This window comes from Odocoileus virginianus, chromosome 2 (genome assembly GCF_023699985.2).
Source record: "Odocoileus virginianus isolate 20LAN1187 ecotype Illinois chromosome 2, Ovbor_1.2, whole genome shotgun sequence".
Classification (NCBI taxonomy): domain Eukaryota; kingdom Metazoa; phylum Chordata; class Mammalia; order Artiodactyla; family Cervidae; genus Odocoileus; species Odocoileus virginianus.
This window is the reverse complement of record NC_069675.1, coordinates 56,111,893-56,138,226: the sequence shown is the minus strand read 5'-3', so window position 1 is coordinate 56,138,226 and position 26,334 is coordinate 56,111,893. Positions and strand designations below refer to the sequence as shown.

The window sequence follows — 26,334 nt, the reverse complement described above, 5'->3', positions numbered from 1 at the left end:
GAAAATTACAAATATCAGCTCATTGAATAACATCCTTCTATAATCACATAGATAATATCCAATCTTACACACAGAGAGTGGGAAGCTCAAAGAGGATAAGTGATGTTCTTGATTATACTGGTAGTAAATAGAAGAATCAGAATTTAAACACAAATTCAGGTAGTCTATCTGGAGAGTCCAACTTCTCATATGAATAAATAGGTCAAACCCCCAAAATGTTTAAAATATTTTCTTGTATATTCATTTCTTTTCACTCATGCTCTTCAGAGAATTTCTATTTCTTAAACAAAGAGCATCTACTCCTTCAAGGGGAGAAAAATACAGCTTAGAATACAGGGGTTGCTGCTAATGTTTAAATCGTGAATCTAACATTTTTGGAAATGCAGTAACCACAATAATTTAAAATGTAGGTCCCATTGAGAAAAATATTATTTTTCTAAATTCTCAAAATCCATTTTTACTAAGATCAGATATCAAAAATATGCTCAGCAGACAATGGTAAAAAGTAGTTGGGGAGTACTGCTTAAGGTTGTCCCCTTCCAAACGTGAAGTCTCAGGAAATGCTTGAAAATCTTAACACTGGGATCAGAGTCTCTTGCCCTTAGTCAAATCCTGTATCTATATGGCATTCTGAAGAACAGAGAGGTAGGTTAGAGAGTTAAGGGCTCCAGAAGGTGTCTAGGTTGTTCAGCTAGAGAGCAACTCTTCATAATCTGTAGGTACCGATAGTTGCAGAACAGTAGACCTAGATATTTCAGAATTTAGGGGCTTCTCAGGTGGCACAGTGGTAAAGAATCCACCTGCCAATGCAGGAAATGCCGGAGGCACAGGTTTGATCCCTGAGTCTGGATAATCCCCTGGAGAATGAAATGGCAACCACTCCAGTATTCTTGCCTGGAAAATTCCATGGACAGAGGAGCCTGACAGGCTACAGTCCATGGGAATGCAAAGAGATGGGCATGACTAAGTGCATGTGCATACACACACACACACACACACACACACACACACACACACACACAGCCTGGAATTTGAGGCTATGGAATTCTTGAAAAGAACTGGTGGGTTAGAAAGATCTGGGATAGGAATACAAGAGTTGCAAAAATGGACCTCTTGACAGCAGTCTCTGGCATATGGTAACAAGCCACTCACAAGGAACAGGCAGAGCCAGTCACACCAGACCCTGACACAGTGGACGCCAGACCCTGACACAAAGTGAAGAGACAGAGGCAAACTAGGCTTTGGGAAGATTGATGGAGGCCCAAAGGACAGCAGTTGGACCAAATATGTCTCTAGCCAAACACAGTCATAAAAACCCCATTATACAGAGTGAAGTAAGCCAGAAAGATAAACACCAGTACAGTATACTAACGCATATATACGGAATTTAGAAAGATGGTAACGATAACCCTATATGCAAGACAGAAAAAGAGACACAGGTGTATAGAACAGACTTTTGGACTCTGTGGGAGAAGGCGAGGGTGGGATGATATGAGAGAATAGCATTGAAACATATATATTATCAAGTGTGAAACAGATCGCCAGTCCAGGTTGGATGCTTGAGACAGACAAGTGCTCAGGGCTGGTACACTGGGATGACCCAGAGGGATGGGATGAGGAGGGAGGTGGGAGGGGGGTTCAGAATGGGGAACACATGTAAATCCATGGCTGATTCATGCCAATGTATGGCAAAAACCACTACAATATTGTAAAGTAATTAGCCTCCAACTAATAAAAATAAATGAAAACAAACAAACAAACAAACAAATACCTTCTCTTATGTCCAGATTTGACGAGGGCAAAATGTAAACTTTATAGGGAAAAGAATAGCCCAATAGGATTGTTTTTAATTTCAATGATCTTTTATTAACAAGAATCTGAGTTAATCTGAAAGACCCAACTTTAAATTTAACTTGGAGACCTGGGGAGAAAAATAGAAACTCAGGAGAATCAGATTTTTTTCTTATGAAACATAAAGAGAAAGGATTTTTTTGGGGGGCGGGGGGAGGGCTCACACAAGATGTAGCATATGCACATTTATAATTCAGTTATCTAAGATAACTAAGAATTCACAGAGGAGATGTGAGTAAACAGAGGAGATCATTAAGACTTCCTTGAATATCGCATTTTAAAAAAAACATTGCCAGCCTTTAGGCATAGTGCAAAATATTACAGCAATTTGAAAAGATCAAGATGACAGTCAAGCATGTAAAATCTGTTGAAATATATTGGTTATACGATCAAATTCTATACCCATGTGTAAAAACATATTGGAAAGCAATGAAAGCCTATGAATAAAAATAATCATTTCCATCCATAGGAGGACCAAAGAAAAACTGGCTCCAAGCTTTGAGAAAGCATTGGTTTGTCATAGTCCTTTCCCTGTCTGATAAAGTGGCAACATGAATGTGTTCATAAATTATACATCTGGCTGGCATATTAGTGAACACTTTTACAACTAACTCACACCATTCGGGTCTCTCTTAAGGGTAGAGACTAAAAGACGGTATTTATAGTGTTCTTGCAATGGATCAGTGGGAAAGAAATGCAGCGCATGTTTTCTACTTCAGAGAGTTTCATGAATAGAAAATTGACTCTTTTCCTAATTGCTCTCCTGTAATCAACTGCCATGTGCAACTCCATAACCTACACCATTCTACAGAACACATGGCAAAGGTTGTGATTTTGTTCTACATCTGAGACAGCTCACAGAGCTTTATTGTTTCTTCAATGAATTGAGTCATTCACTGAAAATACACACATTTACTGTGCTTCAGATATGTTATCTAAGGTATTAATCTCCACTGCAACCAAAGTGAAATATGGAAGAAAAACGTAAGCCACACCAACAATTGCAGAATCTTGTTGTTTAAGCAATCACTCATTATGTTTGAACAGATGCATTGATAGAGGAGACAATGAAAAAAGAAAATAAATGAAACCTCAAATCTGGTTTGATCTTAAGGTAAATTAACATCATCCTCAATGACATTCATTACAAATGGCATTCTTTATAAAATGACTTTTAAAAAAAAGCTACTTGAATTGGTGGTATGCATATTTCTTTATGTTTGACCCAGCATCTTAAGTGAAAACTGATACATAAAACATCTAATCTTATTTTATCTTATAATCAAATGCAATCTTTATTACATTCTTTTCTTAAACTCTATCATTCCTAAAAGCAGAATCATGGAAGTGTCATAGAATAATGGGTCAGAGTCTTCAATGTGTTCACAATAAAAGAGCTTCACTCAGAAGCGAGAGTAACTGTGAGCAGTTTCATCTCATTACTGATGTAATGCCAGTTGAACATTTTTCAGGGAATTCTTGATTTATTTATTTTTAATTGGAGGATAATTGCTTTACAGTATTGTGTTGGTTTCTGCCGTGTTTCCCCTCTCTCTTAACCCTCCCTCACAATTCCCACCCAATCCCACCCCTGTAGGTTGTCACAGAGCCTCAGATTTGAGCTCCCTGTATTAAACAGTAAATTTCCAACGGCTATCTAATTCTACACATGGTAATATGTGTTTCCATGCTATTCTCTCCTTTCATCCCACCCTCTCCTTCCCTCCCTGTGTCCACAAGTCTATTCTCTATGTCTTATCTCCATTGCTGCCCAGCAGATAGCTTTATCAGTTCACCTTTTTAAATAAGTTTGCCACTGTTGTCACCATAAGACAAACAAGGTAGGGGCGGAGGAGATTAAATTCACTAGGTGTTGACAATGCAATGCCTCACAGCTTTGTAAATGAGCAACATCTGAGTATCAGACTAAACTCTTGTCTTTCTTGTGGAGGTGTTTGCCATGTAGCTCATGCTCATATCAGTAGTCAAATCATGTACATTAACTCAGTCAATTTATTGCTTCTGCCTGGGACATAGTGATTTCCAAATGTACCATTTTTATAATTGTTTTCTAGGCCTGAAGGCATGGCAAGGCATCGGCAGTGCCTTTCTGGCAGCTTATTGCTTTCTTTGTAGAATTCACTGCTTCTGACTGGGTTAGCACTTTATATATAACACTTTTCTCTGTTATGCAGTTTGCCAGGTCTCAGGCCACATTGGAGCCAAGGAGGGAAAAAACAAAACCAAACGATGAAATGCCGCTGAACAGTTTTGCTGACATCTTCTTGTCTCATTTCATTCACAGAGTGTGAACCCCTGGAGTTTTACTACCATTTTGAAATTCAAAGGCAAATGCTGAGGGCACACCATCATGAGAATTGGCAACAATAAAAAAGTTTGTCAAAACTTTTTTGGCAGTGAGACCACTGATGTTTCCCGGTATAAGTGGAAAGCTGACACATTCCTGCACAAGGGCCGGCCCAAAGGAAAGAAGTCAGATCCAGTGAATTTCTTTCCTTGCAATTACCATATGAATTCAACATGGAAGTCTATAAAAAATACTATTTTCCTCTGACATGTGTTCTGTGGCATTATTTTCTTTATCATGAGAGGTTTGTCCTCTCATATTTTCCTTACAACTTGAATATGCATTTTGGAAGCCTACTATTGATTTTGAATTTCAAATGAGATAACAAGCATGATTCATATACTATGACTCATTCCTAAGTGTTATAATTGTATAAACTACATCCTTCAAAGCATACTATAGACACATTAAATATTAATAAACACATTTAAAAGAGCCAAGAGGCTCTTGTTCAGGATCACTGATGAAATTGTAACTGATCCTCTATGCCTACAGTGAAAAATAAAGCTAAAAAGCTGGTAAGCCTTTCATTTTTAATATTAAACTTGAACACACCAGCTCTAATATTCCAGAAGCCCCATGTTAGGAATCAGTGGAAATCAACTCCACTTCCATATTCATGATTTTCTATAATTTTCACCTTGCTTCAAATAAAGTTTAAATTTTTTATTGTATTTTGTAAAATTTTCATCAATAAGTTAATTTCTTTTAACACAACGTACCCTTCTATCTCCTAAGAATTTGAGAAAGAAATGATCATTATTCAAAACTTTTAAATAAAACCACTTCCAGTCACTACCTATCATATGATTCTCTAATTTTGTTCAGGATATTTCTCAGACTCTCTAATCATTCTTTTGATTATCGTATCATCTGTCTCCTCTCATTAAACTTTATGCTCCATCAGTACAAGGCTCTTTTTCTTTAACATGTTCAAAGCTGTATCCCCTCCCCCCCCAGGACCTAAAAGAGCAGCTGATACTTAGGTGGTAATAGGGAACATCTATTGAATGAATGAATACAGAAATAAACAAATAAATGAATAAATCCACTGTTCAGAGTGAGGTTACTCAACTAAAATCCTGTCCACAGGTAATTTTCTAAGCTGAAATTGATTGTTTCAGGGCCCTGGAACAGAATGTTACTTCACCATTCTTACCATGTAAAAACAACATTCAAACAGAGTTTACCAGCTAGACATCAAATATCATTCGGGTTTTTTTTTTCCCCTAATATTACTCATCCATATAGGGGGCTAAGATATTAAAATTACTGAATTAGTCAATTTTCTGTGACTATCAGAGGTGTATGAGTAATCAAGAATAGCACTATTCAGTAGGATTATAATGTGAGCTGCCTGTGTAATTAAAAATGTTTCTGTAGCCACATTGATAAATGAAAAGAAAGATGTGGACTGAAGGATAGTGCTCCTCACCCTCACAATTCATATGTTGAAACCCTAACCCCCAGGGGCCGACATTGGGAGATGAGGATTTTGGGAGGTAATTAGGTTTAGAAGAGATTATGAGGGTGACGCTCCCAGATGGTAATCATGACCTCATAATAAGAGGAAAAGACTAGCGCTCTCCTCTTCATGTGAGGACACAACAAGAATGTGGCTTACTTACAAACCAGAAACAGGGCTTTTACCAGACAAGGAATCTTCAAGCATCTTGATCTTAGATTTCTCAGCCTCCAGAACTATGAGAAATAAATGATTGTTGCTCAAGCCGTTTAGTCTGTGGTATTTTGCTGTAGAAGCCAGAATTTACTAAGAAAGTAAAAATGCAATACATTTCAATATATTTCATTTAATGCAAAATTTTCAAAATATTATATAATCACAAAAAAATTACTATTACTGATGACTTTACTTCCATTTACTACACTAAGTCTTGAAAGTTCAGGGTGCATTTAATCCTCCTAGCTGACCTCCATGTAGACTGTGTATGTGCTCAGTCACTCGGTTGTGCCTGACTCTGGTCCCAGGGACTGCAGCCACCAGGATCCCAAGCCCATTTAGACTAGTTACATTTAAGTGCTCCACAGTCAAATGTGCTAGTGGCTATCATGTGGGACAGAGTAAAATTAGAATAACAGACTTGTTATTGAGGCTAGACACTCTGCAACCTTGAGAACTAATGGAGGAGTCTTCAAGGATTAACGTCTGTGTTTAATGTTGAGCCAGGTGTTTTTTTTTTTTTTTTTTTTTAATTTTTTTTATTTTTTTAATTTTTATTAGTTGGAGGCTAATTACTTTACATCATTACAGTAGTTTTTGTTATACATTGATATGAATTAGCCATGGATTTACATGTATTCCCCATCCCACTCCCCCCTCCCACCTCCCTCTCCACCCGATCCCTCTGGGTCTTCCCAGTGCACCAGAGCGAAGTAAGCCAGAAAGATAAAGACCATTACAGTATACTAACACATATATATGGACTTTAGAAAGATGGTAACGATAACCCTATATGCAAAACAGAAAAAGAGACTCAGATATATGGAACAGACTTGTGGACTCTGGGAGAAGGAGAGGGTGGGATGTTTCAGGAGAACAGCATTGAAACATGAGCCAGGTGTTTTTAAAGGTCAACCTGATTGACACCTGGAGACTTTGTGGACAAGAATGAAGAAAGAGTGGACCAAGGGACATAATGCAGCACACCTATGTTTCTCACCTCCTCCAAGCTGGATGCCACAGATGGACAGGCTTCACCATGGGCCTACTCACCCATGTGGTCCAAAGCTCAGAGCTGCTGAAGGAAGAGAACTGAGGGGAGGGGAGGAAACTGCAGGCTCAAATGCTGCCTCACACATACGATAACACATGCTTGCCAGCTGCCATAGTGTTTGAAGCCCTCATCAAACTTTAAAGCATAAACATACGACTACTTCTGCCTTCCAAGTCACATGTAAAATGTCTTTTGTGGCCAATGGCAATCCTGTGCCATACAGAGAATGAATTCTGAGAAGTGAAGTTCTAGTTTAACTAAATCGATACAGTGTCAATGCACCGCAGGCGTGGGGGGAAGCCTACTCCAGTATTTCCAAGTCCTATTAAAACTGAAATTATTCTTTGAAAACATCACCTTAATGATATTATGACAGAGGTATTTGAAGCAGATGTTCTAATGAAAATTCCTGTAGGGCAGGAAGGGTTTTTACACTGAGAAATTAACACCTGTAGACTTTGTATTTCTCCCATCCTGTGCTGCTGCTTTTTTCCCTTAATCTGAAACTATAGATGCAGACAAAAAAGTCATTCACCTGCAGAGATCCTGAAGAGTATAAAGAATCATCAACAGAGCCCAGGAAGGATTGATGAGTGCTAATTGCACTTGAAGTAAAAGGCTTTCAGACTAGAAGTGGTTTTTCATGTTATCAGAATTTCCAGATGAGGAACTGAGACCCAGAAACATGAAGTGAGTAACCTCAAATTTGTTTATGCAGCAATTCAGCAAAAACTAGGACTCTGTTTTCCAGAGACCTAATATACTAAATCTGAAATAAAATGAGATGAGCAAATAAGAATCATTCAAATAAGGATTGCTTTCCTGGTTAAAGTTAACACACTACACAAATATAATTATTATTTGTAGTTGTTGTACACAACACTGTTAAAAACTTAACCTGTATAATGAGTATAGTACATTGTAAGTGACAAGTAACCTCAAGGAATATCCCACCAGGGAAAAGATAAATGTTCAAGAAATGTACTTTTAATCATGACAAACAGATTTAATATGAATGATTAGGGTTGTATAACTTTCTCCCCACTTTCCATCATTCTCATTTTCTTTCCTTTTTACTTTCTTTATTCTCTCAGTTTTCCCACTGAAAGAAATCATTACAGAAAGGTCTTCACTTACCCAATTTTGGGTTGAATTTCAAGGGAAGAAGTGAAACTAATCAGAACACTTGGGATGGAAACAGGGAGGAGAAGGTGTGTACCTTGATCCTAGTTTGTCTTTTGTGCTCCTGTGTGTTGGCTGCCCAGAGCAGATGTGCACTTGAGACATGATTGGGCAAAGATACAATCTGAGGAAAGTGCCAGCCATTCTCCTTCATCTCCCAGGAAGTAGAGAGTCTTTCCTGTTGAGCAAGCTTACCTGTGAGGTCACCGTTGTGAGGGAAAAGTGGCCTCATAAGGAACATTGTAGGCAAGCCAGAAGTCAAATGAAGTCACATCCAAGCCTAAGATGATCTGCACTATCAGAAATTGAGGTAAGACAATTAACATCAGTGATGATGTGCAACGGCCCTTCCAAAACATTTGCCTCAGCAACAAGCGCTGAGAGGACTGAATGAGTTGCTGTAGCCTCTGGCATTCTAATCAGTGGCGACAACAAGGGCAGAGGTCAATGCTACCCGAAGCCAGCAGTGATGACAATCTCCCCAATACATTCACACACTCTCTTGAACAAAGGAAGGGTCAGTAAAACAGTGTGGGATGGGAGGAATAACTCGAATAAGAAATCTTGAGTTTTGAAATAGTTACCTATTTACCCCAATAGATCATGGTAACTATAAAGAGACCGTTGTAAGCTGGAAGGATCTGTTACCTTCAACTGGGTGGGTTACTTAACTTCCTAGTGCTTCAGTATTCTATGAGTAAACTGAGGATCACTGTATCCATATTGAAGGGATTTTGAAGGTAAGATTCGGTTTAGTTAGGTTACTTAGATTAGTAAACTTATATATTTTTTCATCCCCCAATGTATGAATCAAAATGAGTAAATTCTCAACCCTGTGCTATGAGTATGATGAGGAATTATGATGAATATGATCAGGTATGCAAGGTGACAATAAACTCAAATAGCTTTTTGTTGTTTGTTCCTCCTAATCCATGCAATGGATTTTTAGGACTTGATGGAGAGAATGAATAGAGAGAACTGTGTGAGGGCAAATAACACTGAGAAGGCCAAATTCATAAGAAACAAAAAGAACTAGATAAAAGTCAAAGAATAGGCTGACTATAAGCACAAATATGCTTAGAATGCGGGACTATATTAATATATATATTCTACTTATAGAGGAAATATTAATTTGTTATAAAAAGTTTATGAAACACAAACAAAGCAATCCTATCCTATAATATAAAGCCCCACCTGCATTTTTTCCATGTGTGAACTTTTATATAGTTAATAAACAGTCTTTATATGATTGGCTAACCCTTTTCTCAATAACATTACAGAACAGGCATTTATTGTTGTTGTTTTAGTTGCTAAGTCATGTCCAACTCTGGAGACCCCAGGGACTATAGCCACTATTCTCCTCTGTCCATGGGGTTTCCTAGGCAAGGATACTGGAGTGGGTTGCCATTTCCTTCCCTGGGGGATCTTCCTGACCCAGGGATGGAACCTGAGTCTCCTAGATTGGCACACAAATTCTTTACCACTGACCACCTGGGAAGCCCAATAAGCATCTATAAGCCATCTAATAAAACTTTTTATAAATATTATTTTAATGACTACACAAGATCCCATGATTGACTTTGTTTCTTTCAAAGAACTTCATTATTTAGGGACTCTGATGGCCTTTTGGTTTGTCAACCTGGCTAGGCTATCACTTCCAGTTATTCACTACACATTAACCTAGATGCTGCTGTGAAGGTATTTTGTAGATGTGATTAAAGTCCATAATCAGTTGATGGTCACAGAAAATATCCTGGATAATTGGGATGTATCTGATTCAATCAGTTAAAAGGTCTTAAAAATAGAGCTGATTCATCACCCTGTGGATAGTAGCCTTGCCTGTACCCAGAGCTCCATCCTGCCCTTCCTGGAAGTCTGCCCTATAATACAAATTTCAGACGTCTAACCCACCCCTTCTATTGCAACTGTGTAAACCAATTCCTTGCAATATCTCTTAAAATATAACTCCCAGTGGTTCCACTTTTCTGGTTGAACTGGACTGATACAGGAAGGAAATCTTGCTTTTTAGAAATAATATTGCAATGGAATATAATTTGAAATAGTAAATAAATGATGAAGAAAAGCTCATCAGCCTAATGAATGCATGAAGTGCATAGGAAAAAAGAAACTGGAAATTTGAAATCTCTCAAGACTATCTCTAAGTACTAGATTTGAAATGTCAAAGAAAATGGAATGCCATTTTCATGCTAACATAACTGTTTTGTGGGTGAAGAAGGAACAGTGAGAAAGAAGAGGAAAAAGAAATAGCTCCTAATTGATGACCATAAATAAGTTTTTCAAACTTAGAGTTTTGGGATAACCAGGATTTTCCTCCTAGCACCATAAATCCTGAAAGTATTGTAGCCATGCTGATGTGTTAGCTCAGATGGAAAGGTTTCCACATCTATTTGCAACTGGACCACATAGATTGCCTATCCTCTTATGCTGGGTTCCTAGTTCTGATGAAAGACAGAGCATAAAATATCTTACCCCTGAAAATGCAAATAAACTTACCCTTACTGAGGTGTCCACTCACAAATGATAAATGAAAGCCTTGAAATGTTTCCTCTAGTGAATTACGTATTAGAATTACAGTTTCTATTTCTGGGAATTTCACATTCTCATCCATTGCCTTGTTCAACATTTGCAGCCTCAGGCTGCAGAAACTGATTAGGAAGAAAGGCCACTTGGAGATCTGAAATAATTCTGTATTGACTTCTTCTTTTTTTTTTTAAATAAGGGAGATATAGCCAGCAGAGAAATATGTAGTTTGCACTGTTTATTTAATTGCAGCTAGAGTCATATCTTATTTTCTCTGTTTCACAGTAGCAAACTATGAATAATCCATGCTTCCTTCTCAATTACACTCAGCTAAAATATATTGGGTGTTACTCATTTTAAAGGCAAAAGGGAAGAGAAACAACATTAGGCAGTCGGCACTTTGCCCTTTGTTGCGTGTGTAAGTCCCTTCAGTAGTCTCCATGTCCGACTCTTTGCGACCCTGGATTGTAGCCTGCCAGGCTCCTCTGTACACGGATTCTCCAGGCAAGAACACTGGAATGGATTGCTATGCCCTCCTTCAGGGGATTTTCCAAACCTAGGAATCAAACCTGCATCTCTTCTCTCTACTTCATTGGCAGTTGGGTTCTTTCCCAATAGTGCCACCGGGGAAGCTAACATCAAAAAGAATTCTCCAAGACAAGTGTCATAGATGAGCACAGTGGGGCTGCAGAAATTGTGTCATATACAAGGCAGAAACAGGATTTTAACCAAGACCTGCTCTCTTTTTGCTTTGCCATGCTGCTACTAAAAGTTATACATGTGTTCTAAAAAAGTCACATTTGAAATAAGTCCCATTTTAGTAAATATGCTTGTGAACAGTCTAATAAAAATAATCTCCTGAGCATTCCTTTTGTGGAATAAATGCCATCCTTATTGGCCTTATCCACACCCTTTACCGTGTATATTTTTTTAATTTTGAGAAAGATACAATCTTTTTTCTCTTCATTAAATGTACATCCTAGGATTTGATAAATACAGGTAAAGAGATCATTTGCTGAAGCTAAACGAAAGTAGTAGTAGTGCTCACAGCTCTCATGTGCTTTTGCAGCATCTACAGAGAAACAGTTTCCTACACTTAAGGATGCTTAACTAGATCTATGACATGGTCCTGGGCTACTTATACCAAATACATTATCTATGTAAATAACTCCTCTCTTCCTGCCCCTCTTCCCATAACCCAGATTCATCATAGAAATATCTGAAAAGAAAAATAAAATAAAATTAATGGTATAAAAGAAAATTTGGAATATGATTGTGTGAACAGTCTTCTAATCTCATTAATTTGGCTTTTCATAGGTTTACAGAATAGGAGAACTGCATTCACTTACATTTAGCAAGTTTGTATAATAATCAAAAGACTATATACAAGGAAATGCTTTTATTTAAAATAGGAAGTGTTGGCTCAATAAAGATAAGAACAAATAACCATAATGAAATGTTAATATGTAGATATATTTTATATATAATTAATATGTCTAAATATCTGGCTCCTCGGCGTGTATGTTTAAATCAATATGTACTTGACTTATTTTTAGATGTCATGTACAGGTTGCTTAGTTTAATAATCTAAACAATTGAGAACAACTGAACGAATTATTTTGCACTTTCATATTTTTAAAATCTAGTTTATACTTAAAACATTTAATTTCTGTTATGTGATGAAAATAACTTCCCTAAAGAAAAGTGTTTTTTTTTTTTTTTTCAAAAACTCATTTTGCAAAGCTGTAGAGTACCGAGTTATCAATTGTTTTTGTTTTTGCTCTTTTTCTCTTTGTGAACAGATGAAAGCAGAACAGGAGGGGTGTAAAGGCCTCTCTGATACCTAAGGATTCCTAAGGGGTCTTTTATTTGTTGGTGGGTGGGATTTTCTCATTTACATTCTTTCTGAGAACAAACCGTGTAACCGTCATATCATATCTGTGTCTGGATAAACTTTTGCACTAGACCGCTGTGTATGGATTAACTCATGGTGATTATTGATTCAGATTTCCTACAGCATTTTTTCTGAGCAGAAGATAGAAACCAGCCTCTTTCATTCCTTATCATAACAACAGCACCCAGGCCAATTTCTAGAATCATTACATGTTGGTTATAATAAGAAAGATGTGAAACTTCTTGAAGTTAAATTCTGAATTGCTAATAGTTCAGAAGAAGTTAGGCTGAAAGTTTACATTAACTCAGAAAGCTTTCTAACCATACAGAAAAAACAATTTTTAGAACAAGGCTTAAATTCTTAAAAAATGTTTAAGTCTTTTGATGCAGAGTGAAAAGTATAATTTCATATAAAAATTTGGTATGACAATTGCAATTATTTTCCTTTCAAAAAAGCAAATTATGGATTTCTAAGGGAGGTAGCAGTGTTAGCCTAATTTTAGCATTGGTTTATGTTTGAAAGTGGTAAAACATACTTTCTTTAAATATTTTTTTATTCTGAAATTTAAATCTCTTTCATGTAGTGCTCTGCTCCTCCCCACACCCAATCTCAGCCTTTAAATCAAAAAGAAGAAATAACTTGTCACAAAAATTTAGTGAATTTTCAGTTCCAGTCTTGAATCTCACACCTTGGAAGACCCCAATCTGCTGTTCATTTCACAGTGCCATGTGAAAAACTTCCCAAATGAAATATGAAAACTCAATTTTTAGACTTGTTATAGAAAGTCACAATATAATGCCACTAACAAAAAATGGTATTGAGTTTTACAAAACAAGATTTATTAAAAAATATACAGCTGGATACTACATTTTTTCCTGTTTTACAAATAAAGACAATGTAGGGCACTGACACTGATTACTGATATCTCTTGTCGTTATTAAGGCCTCCAAAACCTTAAATGCTCATTTTGAAAATATTGTATAGTGTTTAAGGATACCATCTCTGAAATCAGAATATTTTAAATCCAAAATATATTAATATTTTAAATCTATTTATTATTTTATATGTGATCTTGAGAAGGTTACAAATCTTTCCTAAACCTCAGTTACCCATACCAGTGAAATGTTACTATGAATCTCATTGAATGAACTGTTGTGACAAGAAAATTAATTTAAATCTTTAGCATTATAATTGAAAGACAATAATTGTCTAAAAGGGTTAGCATGTATTTATACCCCTAAACTAGTAATAAAAATTAAATCATTTGCTGATGAAAGAAATTCTTGTTCCTAAAGTATTCAACCAATTTTAAGAGAGACCTATTTGGTTACATTTATAGATTATTACTTTAATGATACTCATCATACAGGAATTGACCAGATAACTGAGCAGAATATTTTGTTAGAAGTGGGGCTATAAGAGAAAGTTTTAAATATGCAGTACTGACTTTGGTACTAGGTATGAGTGGGTAAAGGCTAAATGAATGTCAAGGAGGCTATTGGTGAAACTCAGGAGAAAGAGACAAAATGAAGCTGAAAAAGAAGGTAAGAAATTGTTATTGCAGGTTGAAAAACATAGTGATCTGAGTATTTTAGTGAAATAATTGGCAAAACTGTACCCTGTTGTTGATTAGAAAACATGGAATATGCTTAATGAGCCAGTGAAACTGATATTTCCAGGCTGGGTATTATAAATTTGATTTTTTTTTTTTTAAGCTGTGTGTATTAAGATACAGGAAGAGAAAACTGAACTAAGAAAATTTTCAGTTCACAGGTGGTGTTAATAGTAAATATAGAGGACACAGGACTTGCTTAGTTTGAAAAGACAACTATATTTTCTCCAGTTCTTCCCATTAGTAAAATAGTCTCAAAGTAAGAAGAGGACTTACAGTAAGGATTAAGTCTAGGATAGCCATGGTGGTGGCTCAGTTGCTAAGTCATGTCTGACTCTTGCAACCCCCATGGACTGTAGCCTTCCAGGCTCCTATGTCCAAGAGATTCTCCAGCCAAGAATACTGGATTGGGTTGCCATTTCTATCTCCAAGGATAGCTATAAGATCCTCTTAATAATTCAGAAACATTTATGGAGCTACCACATAGACACAGTCAGCTTCACAAAATGTTTTCTAAGTACCTAAAAGCCTCTGTTCCAACAATCTATGCAAAATAGAAGTCTGTTTCAGAAATAATTGTAGATACAGCTTTTGAAACATGGTGTAAGCAGTTGCATGTATAGTAAGCTCACATTTTTAAGGGAGTAGGATCAAATCTCAGATTGAACTAAAAGTGTCAGAAGTGGTTCAAAATGAAAAGATATCTCCATGCCCACATAGATATTTCTACAAGCACAAAGCAACCTGAGGAGATACTCAGCCTCAAAGCTGGTCGTTTCTTAGAAAAGAAAAAGTGTTATCTCATAGGGTGGAGTCAAGAGTCTTCAGAGAAAGAATTCAAGAGTCATGCTCCCAGCTACTAGAAACAGACTCTAATTAGAAGCATTCTCCGTCTTTGGAGTGGGAAATCCTGAGAACTAACACCCAGCTATTTTCAGAATTGTTGTGTACTAGTGACTCTCTCTCATTTCTTAACTTTTTGAACAAGAATGCTTACTGCAGTTATTTTGTACTTGTCTCATCACATTCAGTTCAGTAGCTCAGTTGTGCCTGACTCTATGCAGCCTCATGGACTGCAGTATGCCAGGCTTCCCTGTCCTTCACCAACTCCTGAAGCTTGCTCAAACGCATGTCGGTGATACCATCCAAACATCTCATCTTCTGTTGTCCTCTTCTCTTCCCACCTTCAATCTTTCCCAGCATCAGGGTCTTTTCAAATGAGTCAGTTCTTCGCATGAGGAGGCCAAAGTATTGAAGTTTCAGCTTCAGCATCAGTCCTTCCCGTGAATATTCAGGACTGATTTCATTTAGGATGGACTGATTTGATCTCCTTGCAGTCCAAGGGACTCTCAAGAGTCTTCTCAGCACCACAGTTCAAAAGCATCAGCTTTCTTTATAGTCCAGCTCTCACATCCATATATGACTAATGTATGACTAATCCATACATCCATACATGGAAAAATCATAACTTTGACTAGATGGACCTTTGTTGGCAAAGTAATATCTCTGCTTTTTAATATGCTGTCTAGGTTTGTCATAGCTTTTCTTCCAAGGAGCAAGTGTCTTTTAATTTCTTGGCTGCAGTCACAATCTGCAGTGATTTGGGAGCCCAAGAAAATAAAGTCTCTCACTGTTTCCATCTATTTGCCATGAAGTGATGGGACCAGATGCCATGATCTTAGTTTTCTGAATGTTCAGCTTTAAGCCAATGTTTTCACTCTCCTCTTTCACTTTCATCAAGAGGCTCTTTAGTTCTTCTTCGCTTTCTGCCATAAGGGTGGTGGTGTCTGCATATCCGAGGTTATTGATATTTCTCCCAGCAATCTTGATTCTTGGATTTGATACAATCATCACCGTATATTGGCAATATTAAGGTGTGTGACTTAGCTTTTTAGTTTATGGATTCCTGGAAAAATAGGAGCACATTAAAGGTACAGCAAATAAGAAATATTATCAATATCCAGAACTGCTACAGAAAGGGAACATGGACTTCAAGACCAATGCCTTGATTGAATAAGATATTGGAGTTTTGGCAAAGTGTGAATTTATTTTATAGAAGGATCAGGACATTAATCATTGTACTCAGAGAGCAGAACAGGGTAAAGTGTTTTACATTACTCGGGGCTTCCCCTTCTGAAATATCACGGCCAAAGGAATATCAATGTGCATGACACAAGAAACAATATGATAAATGATTACATATCTGAGCTTGCCAGCTGTCACTATGTTAAAAAAAAATCTCACTCTTCACACTAAAGAGATACCCTATTATTCCAACCATCCCCACTAAGCCCTGTCCAGCTCAATGTAGCTGCCTGAATAAACCCAGGTAAAATCAGCAAAAAAACTTTCTTCCAACCCACAAAATCAATTAAAAAATATGTTTCTTGTTTAATCCTCTAAATTTGAGAGTGGTCATATAGCATAGATAACAAATTCAATTACTAATGCCATAAATTCTAACACCAGTGTCTTATCTCACAAATGCATGCCATTGGTTGCAAAGAGTCTAGAATAAGAATAATAAAACAATTCAAGTTCTTAAAATAGAAAGAAGAAAACACAAAAAGAAATAAAAGGGGAAAACATTTCTTTGTTACTAATTGTATGACAGTGAGTAAGCCATGTAGCCTCTTCTTTTTTTTGTTTTTGTATCATTTTTCTTGTTTATGGATTAATAAAATATGTTTTACTCATTTAACATTTTTTCACTTAAGGGTTGAGTGAGGTAATATATGTGAACCACTCTAAAAAATATAAAACAGCCAGAATAGAGGTGTTTGTAAAAGTGAATAGTAGGAATTTTCTTATTGAAAACATATTTTAAGCACTGAGTCTAGCATATCATTCCCTAAGGATGTTTGGAAAGCTAGTTAGGCTATATCTAGTTTGAAATGTAATGAGCTCTTAAACCAATAATGCAAACAGACAAAACTAAAAAAAAAAATTACCAATAGTAATCAATTTGAGAAACTATACTGTTTTGTTTCAATCAGAACAAGAAAGACTCTTGGTCCATATTTTTGAAATTCTGAGACTTTCAACAATTCAGGGCAAGCATATTTTCACATTTTAAATTGTGCTAAGATCCCTCCATAACTAGTGGAAATTTATGTTACATTTTAAAAGTTAAAAATCTTAAGTAACAAAGAGGTCTGTAATGTTTTCTTTCTCTAGTGAAACCCATGACCCCTTAAGTCATAACTATTTCCCTGAAAAAATACTATGAACTCTTCCTTATGTGTGTTTTTTGTAATCCTTTCAAATAATCTCTTGAAGTAGGTTGATTTATAACCACAAGATCCAATTCTTCTCTACTGCTGTTTATCATGATGCCTAACATTTCATACTTGAATACGACTAGGCCCTTCTGCCTCCAATGAGCACAGGACAAACCTTGGAGGTAGTTTGTATATGCTCAGATGTAAGAGAAACCTAGTCCCCACTCCCAGATTGCTCACCAGATTGGTAAGCATTAATCTCTTTCTTCTTTTCTGCAGAGCAATTCTTATAAATAGCAACATTTCCTCCCCTTCCCCGCTTTCTTCTCTTTCCCCCCTTCCCTTCCTCCTCCTCTTCTGCCTTTCCCTCATTTTCCTCTTTGATATTCTGAATCTGTGTTCCTTTTTTTCCTGAAGAGTTAGAATAAAGTCCATCAATATTTCAACAGATATTTCAGAACTTGAGTAGTAGTGGGTGCCAAAAAAATGCCAATCTGTTTCCTGTTCTCCACTGTACTATAGCTTAGTAAGTGATTAAAGGTACAGAGTCAAGGGAGAAGGGATTATGTTAAAAAGTACATAGAATAAATATAGAGTCACTAAAGAATGTTTGTTCAGGGAGTAGCATGATATTACAAAGACTTAACCACTTCCACCATGAAATGGAACAGGACTTTATGGTCCTTGCCCCATGTCCTTAGACTGCTTTTTGTCTGTGGAGAAACTTTAGTCAAAGAATAAGTTAAATCAGAAAAGTGAGAAAGTGCAGAACAAGATTTAGTAATAACAGTTTAGTCATTGAGCATAGTCAAAGCCCTTTAGTCCCTCTTACAAGTCTACTGATAACATTCTGAGCCATATACTGTGAGCTGTCTTTTAGATACTGAAACCATTACCAGATGAAAGATGTTAATTACATAGGGACCAGATTGTACCCATGACATAAGTTGCCATAATTTCAAGAACTTGCCTCGAAGAAGTGGAAACAAACTGACCCTGGAACTAAAGACTTACTGCATTTTTTTAAAGCAATCAAGATGACACTGATCAGAATACAGCCTGAGTTTCAGAGCTGACTGTGCTTCTTCTACATTGCCCCCTCCCTCTGGTTGTCAGTGGCAGACAGTCGGCCTTTGGACAAGAGTCCCCCACCCAGACTGCTGGCATCCTAGATAAAAGAAGCTTTCCTTTACACTAACCTTGCCTCCTTATTAGTTTCAGAGCAGCAAGTGGTCAGACTCCCAATTTCTTAACAACCAGGCTCTGCCAGAATATACACGCAAATGATTCTTCCTTGCTTTATTCCTTATTTTAAATGTAATTTCATCAATGGCCATTTCTACACATACTTGAAAGATCTCCTTTCAAGTATGTGATCAGTATTCCAGAGATTATTAGATCACTATTCCAGAATACTAGAATCAGAATACTAGATCAGTATTCCAGAGATTAAAGTCAATTACTACTTCTTACAAATTATCTTGTTATATGAATAAACACGATATGACTGCACATGCCTCCTAATTAAGTCAAAATAAAGCATATACAAAGGGGGAACAGCAAGTGCATAGCCCTTAAACAGCCATAAGTTATAAACACTAAGACAATTTTTTTTGCCTTAGTTAAGTTTTGCCAAGTGCTTTTTACTAAGTGCTTCCCCAATGCCTCAGCAGTAAAGAATCCACCTGCAATGAAAGAGATGTGGTTTCTCTCACTGGGTCGAGAAGATTCCCCAGAGAAGGAAATGGCAACCCACTACAGTATTCTTGTCTGAAAAATCCCATGGACAGAGGAGTCTGGCAAGCTACAGTCCATGGGGTCACAAAAGAGTCAGACACGACTTAAAGACTAAACAACAAGAAATGATATTACAGTGCAGGCTGTGGAAACTGTAGTAATTAGCACTAAAAGAGAAAGAATTTTTCGATGTATTACAGTGGTGATAGTTAGTAGCTAATATTTACGTTCTAAGGGCTGTTTGAAGAACTTTACATGCATAGTCTTATTTAACCATCGCTGAAACCATAGGAGGGAGATATTATATTTTCTTGATTTTACAACTAAGGAAGGAAAATGAGACTCAGAGAAATTATAAACTTTGTGCAACCTGGAAGATGGAGTCAACTACCAATGTGCCAGATTCTAAATGTTTGGTTTTTAACTAAGCCAATAATTATAGGAGTAGTTGCTGTCCAACATATGTATTTCCAAAAACTCTAAATTATTAAAATAATTTATAGGAAGTTTTATCATCTTTTAAATTATGTTGCAAAATTACAGCAAAATTAATAGAGTGACTAATCCAGTTTTTATTAAAATTTTATATCAGACTCAATTTTCATTATTATACCATATATGTGTAAATCATTCTACCAAACCTGAAAAACAGTTTATTTTCATATTAAAATTAAAACCCTGAATGAACAGGTCTATTTGCATTTTTGCTTGCATATCACATACAAACACATATACATTTTAACCCAAATATTGTTTCAAAATTTTTGTCTGAACTAAAATTATATTTATGGAGGAAATTCACAATACAATATGACCTATACTGATATGCTGCTGCTGCTAAGTCGCTTCAGTCATGTCCAACTCTGTGCGACCCCATAGAGGGCAGCCCACCAGGCTCCGCCGTCCCTGGGATTCTCCAGGCAAGAACACTGGAGTGGGTTGCCATCAAAAGATGATTTCAATATTTGTAAATATAATACAAGTAGATAATAGATACATCTGTGAATATTTAGTACAATGTTACAGAAAATGCCAATTTAAAGGAAAATATGTAGTATCACATGATGAAAAGTCAGTAAAGAAAAAAAAATCTCTCCCTGTAGTTACAACTCTGCACAGAATTTGTGTTTTCCCATCTATCACCTTGCTCTTTCTGTATCTGCCATATCACCAAGCAGTACTGAAATCACAACGGCCATATCTCATACTTCCTGCATACCATTGCTTTCCTTGCCTTCTCCCCTGAATTATTTATAGACTGTTTGCACTCCTAGATATAGAGCTGCTTTTCTGACACAGACAATGTAAGGTCATTTCTTGTTATTTGCATGCTTCTTCATACCAAAGAATGCCATGTAGGAGTAAGATAGAATATTTCATAGGGAAATAGATGCTTTAACCTGAGGAGTTTCTTAAGTTACAAAATTAAAAAAGTTGAATTGACTATTATAAGGAAGCAATGAATGCTTTTAAAATAGCTTATGTGACAAACTTAATTGTCACAACAGGACAAAATTAATTTGTAGTGCATACATACACCAGTGACTGAGAGGTTATAAGAGCACTTATATGCTCCTGACCTCAACATCCAGGTGGCAGGATCAGAATGGGTGGCTAGTCACTTAGGAAGTGCATGGTAAAGGCTGTTCACCAGCCAGTATAGAAGCAGTTTAATATTTTAACAAATGGCATGATTGTACCAATTCTACTAGTAATATAAGCTCTGAGTGCATAAAGCACTTCTTGAATCACTAGGAGCCTTCTAAATGATTTTAATTAAAAGTGAATTTTCTAAAGGATCATTACATCTAGTTTAATCATTTATTGAACTGTCTCTTAAAATAACATATAGGGGAAGTATTGCAGATATCAAGATGTTTGAATTACAGTGTCCAGTTCAGTTCAGTCTCTCAGTCATGTCTGACTCTGCAACCACATGAGCTGCAGCACGTCAGGCCTCCTTGTCCATCACCAGTCCCGGACCTACCCAAACTCATGTCCATTGAGTCGGTGATGCCATCCAACCATCTCATCCTCTGTCATCCCCTCTCCTCCTGCCCTCAACCTTTCCCAGTATCAGGGTCTTTTCAAATGAGTCAGCTCTCTGCATCAGGTGGCCAAAGTATTGGAGTTTCAGCTTCAATATCAGTCCTTCCAATGAACACCGAGGACTGATTTCCTTTAGGATGGACTGGTTATACCTTCTTGCAGTCCAAGGGACTCTCAAGAGTGTTCTCCAACACCACAGTTCAAAAGCATCAATTCTTCAGCACTCAGCTTTCTTTATGGTCCAACTCTCACATCCATACATGACTACTAGAAAAACCATAGCCTTGACTAGATGGACCTTTGTTGGCAAAGTAATGTCTCTGCTTTTTAATATGCTGTATATGTTGGTCATAACTTTCCTTACAAGGAGTAAGCATCTTTTAATTTCATGGGTTCAGTCACCATCTGCAGTGATTTTGGAGCCCAATAAAATAAAGTCTTTCACTGTTTCCACTGTTTCCCCATCTATTTACCATGAAGTGATGGGACCAAATGCTATGATCTTAATTTTCTGAATGTTGAGCTTTAAGCAGACTTTTTTACTCTCCTCTTTCACTTTCACCAAGAGGCTCTTTAGTTCTTTGCTTTTTGTCATAAGGGTGGTGTCATCTGCATATCTGAGGTTATTGATAATTCTCCTGGCAATCTTGATTCCAGCTTGTGTTTCTTCCAGCCCAGTGTTTCTCATGATGTACTCTGCATATAAGTTAAATAAGCAGGGTGAAGATATACAGCCTTGATGTACTCCTTTTCCTATTTGGAACCAATCTGTTGTTCCATGTCCAGTTCTAACTCTTGCTTCCTGACCCGCATACAGGTTTCTCAAGAGGCAGATCAGGTTGTCTGGTATTCCCATCTCTTGAAGAATTTTCCACAGTTTGTTGTGATCCACACAGTCAAGGCTTTGGCATAGCCAATAAAGCAGAAATGGGTATTTTTCTTGAACTCTCTTGTTTTTTCAATGATCCAGCGGAAGTTGGCAATTTGATCTCTGATTCCTCTGCTTTTTCTAAAACCATCTTGAACACCTGGAAGTTCATGGTTCACATATTGCTGAAGCCTGGCTTGGAGAATTTTGAATATTACTTTACTAGCATGTGAGATGAGTGCAATTGTGCAGTAGTTTGAGGATTCTTGGGCATTTCCTTTCTTTGGGATTGGAATGAAAACTGACCTTTTCCAGTCCTGTGGCCACTGCTGAGTTTTCCAAATTGCTGACATATAGAGTGCAGCACTTTCACAGTATCATCTTTCAGCATTTGAAATAGCTCAACTGGAATTCCATCACCTCCACTAGCTTTGTTTGTAGTGATGCTTTCTAAGGCCCACTTGACTTCACATTCTAGGATGTCTGTCTCTAGGTGAGTGATCACACCATCATGATTATCTGGGTCCTGAAGATTATTTTTTGGTACAGTCCTTCTGTGTATTCTTGCCACCTCCTAATATCTTTTGCTTTTGCCAGGTCCATACTATTTCTGTCCTTTATTGAGCCCATCTTTGCATGAAATGTTCCCTTGGTATCTCTAATTTTCTTGAAGAGATCTCTAGTCTTTCCCATTCTATTGTTTTCCTCTATTTCTTTGCATTGATTGCTGAGAAATGCTTTCTTATTTCTCCTTGCTTTTCTTTGGAACTCTGCATTCAAATGGGAATATCTTTCCCTTTCTCCTTTGCTTTCCTCTTCTCTTCTTTTCACAGCTATTTGTAAAGGCCTCCTCAGACAGCCATTTTGCTTTTTTGCATTTCTTTTTCTTGGGGATGGTCTTGATCCCTGTCTCCTGAGCATTGTCATGAACCTCTGTCCATAGTTTCACCAGGCACTCTATCAGATCTAGTCCCTTAAATCTATTTCTCACTTCCACTGTATAATCATAAGGGATTTGATTTAGGTCAGATGTGAATGGTTTAGTGCTTTTCCCCACTTTTTTCAATTTCAGTGTGAATTTTGCAATAATGAGTTCATGATCTGAGCTACAGTGAGCTCCCTGTCTTGTTTTTGCTGACTGTATAGAGCACCTCCATTTTGGCTGCAAAGAATATAATCAATCTGATTTTGGTGTTGACCATCTGGTGATGTCCATGTGTAGAGTCTTCTCTTGTGTTTTAGGAAGAGGATGTTTGCTATGACCAGTGTGTTCTCTTGGCAAAACTCTGTTAGCCTTTGCCCTGCTTCATTCTGTACTCCAAGGCCAAATTTCCCTGTTACTCCAGGTGTTTCTTGACTTCCTACTTTTGCATTCCAGTCCCCTATAATGAAAAGGACATCTTTTTTGGGTGTTAGTTCTAAAAGGTCTTGTAGGTCTTCATAGAGCCGTCCAACTTGAGCTTCTTCAGTGTTACTGGTTGGGGCATAGACTTGGATTACCGTGATATTGAATGGTTTGCCTTGGAAAAGAACAGAGGTCATTCTGTTGTTTTTGAGATTGCATCCAAGTACTGCATTCGGACTCTTTTGTTGACCATGATGGCTACTCCATTTCTTCTAAGGGATTCCTGCCCACAGTAGTAGATAAAATGATCTTCTGAGTTAAATTCACCCATTCCAGTCCATTTTAGTTCACTGAATCCTAGAATGTTGATGTTCACTCTTGCCATCTCCTGTTTGACCACTTCCAATTTGCCTCGATTCATGGACCTAACAGTCCAGGTTCCTATGCAATATTGCTCTTTATATCATTGGACCTTGCATCTATCACCAATCACATCCACAGCTATCGAAGTGACTTGCATTTATTTTATTGCACATGAATTACAATGTGCATTGCATTTATTTTAGCCTGTTTTCCCAATTCTTACTATGTGGATTTTAACATACTGCATTTGCAACATTCTAAGTATATGTTCACTAAAGTTCTATTTGAGAAGCACAATACTGCTTAAGAGCAGAATGTATGTGTGTGTTAATTGCTCAGTCGTGTCTGACTCTGTGACTCCATGGACGGTAACCCATCGGAGTCTGTCCATGGAATTCTCCAGGCAAGAACACTGGAATGGATTGCCATTTCCTTCTCCAGGTTATCTTCCTGACTCAGGGATAGAACCTGAGTCTCCTGTATTGCAGGCAGATTCTTTACTATTTGAGTACCAGGGAAGCCCTTAAGAGCACAATAAAAATTATCAATAGAACTAATGTTGATTATTTTTTTAATTAATTTATTTTTTATTGAAGGATAATTGCTTTACAGAATTTTTCTGTTTCTGTCAAACCTCAACATGAATCAGCCATAGGTATACATATATCACCTTGCTTTTGGAACTCCCTCCCATCTTCCTCCCCATCCCACCCCTCTAGGTTGTTACAGAGCCCCTGTTTGAGTTTCCTGAGTCATATACCAAATTCCCAGTTGACTATCTCTTTTACATATGGTAATGTAAGTTTTCATGTTGCTTGTTCCACACATCTCACCCTCTCCTCATCTCTACCCATGTCCTGAAGCTTTTTCTCTTTTTAAAATAATTGCTTCCAAATTAAAAACAAACAAACAAAGAATTGAAATAATGCACAAACACGTAAAATGAACTATTTTTCATTTTGTACCCATATAAGCTTTGGTAAGGTTTTACTCCAATTAAAATAAATAAGCAATTATTCATGGTATTACCTCTAATAAGCTTTCCATGGATAAAAGGAGGGTTAACTTAAAGAGTTTAACATTCAGCTAGAAAAAGAAAATACAAATGTACTCAAATCTGAAATTCAAAACAAATTTGAAGAAGGAAGAGCTATCAGAAGGTACTATACGACTCACTAAGATATTAAAGGTACACAGATTAAGAAAGTTGGCGAGTGTTAAATGATATAGAAGTGGGATGTCAGAAACCTAAAGCATGAATGAAAATTAAGTGTCAGAAACCACTTAAAAACATTAATCAGAGGATTTCCAGGAAAAAACATTGAGTTTAGATCAACTTTCTAATCTTCTATCACTCCATTAAAAGACTTCTGGAGAAGCACAAGAGAATATATGATCAAGAGAAATCATCCACATGACTAAAAGCTTAAAAATGTTTTCTTGGGTATTAGATGCTATGAGATGAGATTGAAAGAAGGCAAAAAAAACTACTCTCAAGTCATCTTTTTTGTGTGAGAATGAATAAAATAGAAATTCTGAAAGCAAGGAAAAGATATCAAAGATAGGGCAAAATTATTATGATGTGGATTAAAAGACAGCATACTGAAAATAAACTGTTCAAAGGAGATGGTGATATAAAGTTAAAAGATCAGAAAACAATAGAGAAACTATTCATAAACAATAAAGTCAGCGTCATCCATGCAGACAGTAAATTCTCTGATTTAGTGTACAGGTTTGATAACTCCAGTATTAAGAAGTAAAAGCCAGAGAGAAACACTCTGAAAGAGACAACTTGATAAGGACGTCAGAAAACAGAAATCTAATATATGGTGATTAGAATTCCTAAAGAGGAAAAATAAATAAATTGTAGTCAAGCAATTACCTCAGTTTTCATAACATGAAACATTCTTGAACAGAGAAAAGGTTTGTTTTAAATAAAGAAAATCATCATTTACCTTGAAACATTAACTTATTTTTTTAACCCAACTTTTACATCTGTATATCCTCAGTTCGCACTGTTGAATTCTAGATTGAAGGATTTAGAGCATAATCTTACTGCGTGTGAAATAAGCACAATTGTATGGTAGTTTGAACACTCTTTGGCATTGCTCTTCTTTGAGATTGGAATGAAAACTGACCTTTTCCAGTCCTGTGGCCACTGCTGAGTTTTCCAAATCTGCTGGCATATTGAGTGCAGGACTTTCATAGCATTATCTTTTTAATTTGAAATAGCTAAGCTGGAATTCCATCACCTCCGCTAGTTTTCTTCATAGTAACACTTCCTAAGGCCCACTTGACTTCACACTCCAGGATGTCTGGCTTTAAGTGAGTGACCACACCACTGGGTATCACCCAGGTCATTAAGACCTTTTTTTGTATAGTTCTTCTGAGTAGTCTTGCCACCTCTTCTTAATCTCTTTTGCTTCTGTTAGATCCTTACTGTTTCTGTGCTGAGATTGTTCTCACTTTTTTTTCCTTTATTCTGTTCTGTGGCCGAGATTTCCACCATTCTGTCTTCCAGATCACTTATCCATTCTTCTGCTTCCGTTATTCTGCTATTGTTTTCTT

General features: G+C 36.9%; 1 protein-coding gene and 1 long non-coding RNA gene across 2 annotated transcripts in view; both read right to left on the bottom strand.

Moving 5' to 3' along the window:
• LOC139039175 (uncharacterized) overlaps window positions 1–18,757 on the bottom strand; it is a 38,813-nt gene extending 20,056 nt beyond the window's left edge. Inside the window, exon 1 of the long non-coding RNA XR_011492434.1 lies at window positions 18,604–18,757. This is a non-coding gene — a long non-coding RNA (uncharacterized lncRNA). The remainder of the gene's footprint in view (window positions 1–18,603) is intronic.
• The window catches only part of LRRTM4 (leucine rich repeat transmembrane neuronal 4), a 924,628-nt gene that overhangs the window by 287,253 nt on the left and 611,041 nt on the right, over window positions 1–26,334 (bottom strand). The gene's annotated exons all lie outside the window — the stretch shown is intronic.